General features: G+C 60.3%; 1 protein-coding gene across 2 annotated transcripts in view; it reads left to right on the forward strand.

The window, feature by feature from the left end:
• The window catches only part of LOC113210980 (heterogeneous nuclear ribonucleoprotein H), an 11,074-nt gene that overhangs the window by 5,273 nt on the left and 2,614 nt on the right, over positions 1 to 3,187 (forward strand). The gene's annotated exons all lie outside the window — the stretch shown is intronic.

Here is a 3,187-nt window from a genome sequence, read left to right on the forward strand (position 1 = left end):
TACAAACCTTTGCTTCTCTAGTAAGTCTTACAGTTGCTCCCAGAAAGCAAAGGACCATTGTAAAATAACGAGTGTAAAGGCTAATACGGTGTTGCGGGTTTGCATACCCAAAGAGCTAGGCCACATCGGGTGCGCAAACCCGCAACACTGTGGTGTGTAGCCTTTACCGACGTTACAGAGAAGGCAAGCAAGACATGCAAAATTGTTCATGTCTCAGCCATTTGAACTTGATTTGAAAGTATTGCCACAGTTGCCCCTTTGTTTAATTTTTCTGGGTGCGAAGAATTTGAAATGGAGTGGGAGTGGATGTGTCTTTTGTCATTTCTAGCCTCTTTAATTGAGGACCCTGAGTCGTCCAAGGCGATATCAAAGCCCATCGACGTGGTTCTTGGCGTTCGGCAGGAGACGGCCGTTGTCCGTCCTGGAGGGTCCTGCAGGGGGTAGTGGGGTCCTCTGGAGGGTCCTAATGAAGGATCCTGCCTAGTCGAGGCCGAGGAGGGGCTCGCGCTGCCCGTATCCCCCCGCCCAGTTATGGCAGCCAACCGGCTGGTCCAGTTAATGACATCACTAAACCGGTTGGGCACAGGGCGCGCGAAACGAGCCGCCCGCCCTCTTCCCCTTCCCTCCAAGGCCTCCACACAACCCTCGCAGCCCATCGGAAACGAGCCGCGAGTCGAACACTTTTTCATCTCAAGTGTGTGTGTGTTTGCATGTATTGGGAGGGCTGTTTGGCGCGCCACACCGCGGGGGAGCAAGGGGGAACGGGGTGTTTGGGGGAGAAAGTTTTCCGCGGGGAGGTTTATCTGAGTGGGTTGTTGGGGGTGAAATTGTTTGGAAGTGTTTAGAATACGGCCTGGCAAATGCTCTGCGCGGGGGTGACGCACCGCCGCGCCGCGGCTGTAGAAGCTTGGCGGCGGCGGCGGCGGCGTGACGCCGGGCGATCCGAGGGGCCCAAAGAGCAACGCCCTTGCACTGCGTCCCCACGTCACGCTCAAAACGTTGTCAAACTTTTTTTTTTCCCCCGGACAGCTCGCTTGCTCTCTTTCGCTCTCTATCTACTTTTAGCTTCCATTCCCCAATTCTGCCTTCCCTTCCTCCGTAGCTCCAACCCCCCTTCCCACCCCTTTCCAGTTTTCCACGGCGCATTAATCTTCTTTCCCATTGTTGAACGGCACGTAAAGGTGCTGTGTGAATGAGCCGACTTTTGGCCGCTCTCTCCTTTTGGACCGTCCGCGCTGGCCGCTTCTCTGCTCTGCTCCGCTCGGCTCGCCTGGCCGCGGCACCCTTTTTCATCCGGACCACTCCGTCCCAGCCACCCGATCTCTGACCTAGAGACCGCGCTCTCTCTTGATCCCGTTAATTCTTCTCTCATTGGCTCCGGCTCCAGGGCGCGACGCGCGCCTGGCGGGGTGGCGTCGAGAGTTAACTGGATATCTTCCCTCCTCCGTCCTTACCCCCTTCCTCCTCCCGTCTCCACTCCCCCTTCCCCCCTTTTCCTCTCTCACGGACAGGATCGCCCCGAAGTCTTATTACGGCTGAGGTTTTTGCAGTGTCCGCTGGTAATGTTCAGCTTGTGCTTACCCCTTCCCAGCCCCCTTCCACCGAACCCTCCGGCGCACGGTCCACCCCCGTCATATTCAGTAGGGGTCAGCTCCCTACCCCCCTTCCCTTCCCCTTCTCTACATCTCCCTCCCTCTGTCCTTTCCCTTCTCTATTCCTCTGTCTCTTCCCTGTTCTTTCTCTCTCCCACTTTATATCCCCCCCCCCTTTTCTGTACCCCACACTCACACACACAACTACTCTCTCTCTCTTACACACACGCACACACACACACACACAGACTGCAGGGCAAACTGCTTTTGTTCTTGCCATGTTAAGTCGCTCCTTTGCCCACTTTCTCGGGGGCCCGCGCCGTGGGCGCGCCGCTCGGCCGTGGTGCGGCGGTGCGGGGGCGGGTCTGTGCGCGGGTCCGTGCGCGGGTCCGTGCGCGCCCCGCGGGCGGGTACGTTCCGCCCCGGCCCCGCACGTACTCTACACACAGCTGCTCACCTAATAAATCTGTTTCCTTGTTTGTGGGACGCCGGCTTCCCCTCGGCCCACATGCATAACCATTTTGAGCAGCACTCCCCGGCAGCGGTGTGGTTCCGCGTATACTGCCCCGCGCCGGCGCCCCGCAGCACCAAGCAACGCTCTCCCCGTGAGAGCAGAGCCAGCGCCGGTGGGGCGGGGCCGGCGGGGCGGGGGCGGGCGCTCCTGACGGGCCTAATAACTTCCTCATTCTGCGCCCACACTCTCTCCGCGTGAGATTTTTCTTTCCTTTGAGGCGATGAGAAGCCCAGCAGCAGCAGACCGCCCGTGGGGGGCGAAAGTAAAACGGGAAGGAATTAGGTATTGCGAATTATTATTCATGCTGTGAGGTTTTGGGGGGGAGGAGAAGCGGGGGGCTGTCATTCGCGAGCGCGCTTGCGGTCGAGGCCACGGAGGTCACGACGCTATGCTGGAAGCAATTCGTAATAAGTAAAGGTGAGTTCAAGTCTGGGGCGTCACGGCTGTAGATTGATTGCCCCTTTTGGCGACCATGGCGAGTTGAGTTTCCAATTACCGCTTATCGGTGTCGCCCCTCTCAGACTTCGTCGGGTTGCTCGACTCGGTGGAAGGTTTTGGTCGTGCTCCCCCGGCCGGCATGTCCGCTGGACGCTGGTGCCGCTGCCCGAGACGGATGATCGACGCCCGCGAGGGCCCGCGGCCCGGGGCACTAGCCGCCCTCGCTGCGCCCGCGGAGCTGCTTGCGGCTCTTTCCCGGGCGCTTTTTACCCCCCGGCGCCGCCGCTGCTGCTGCTGCAGCGAGCTGCTCGCCTCCTGGACCCACTATTTCACCGCGAAAAGTAGAACAACGCGACTCTTAGGAGACATTTATCAAAGCCCCCCCACGCGCGCGCGCTCTCGGCCTCGCGGCTCAGCAGCGCCGCGCGCGCGTCCCCGAGCCCGCCGAGCGGGCCTCCCACGCGCGCAGCGCGGCCTCGCCGAGGTACTTTTGCTGGGCGGGGAGGAGCCGAAGGTACACATGTGTCCTCGTCAGGTCGTGCTGGGCGAGGACGTACCCGATGACAACCTTGCCGAGCAGCTGTACCACCCGCTTCCCGCAAAGTCCTCCAGACTTCCAGACGCGGCCGCGTGCTGCTGCTGC

This window comes from Frankliniella occidentalis, unplaced genomic scaffold, assembly GCF_000697945.3.
Source record: "Frankliniella occidentalis isolate FOCC.00 unplaced genomic scaffold, Focc_3.1 Scaffold22, whole genome shotgun sequence".
Lineage (NCBI taxonomy): Eukaryota > Metazoa > Arthropoda > Insecta > Thysanoptera > Thripidae > Frankliniella > Frankliniella occidentalis.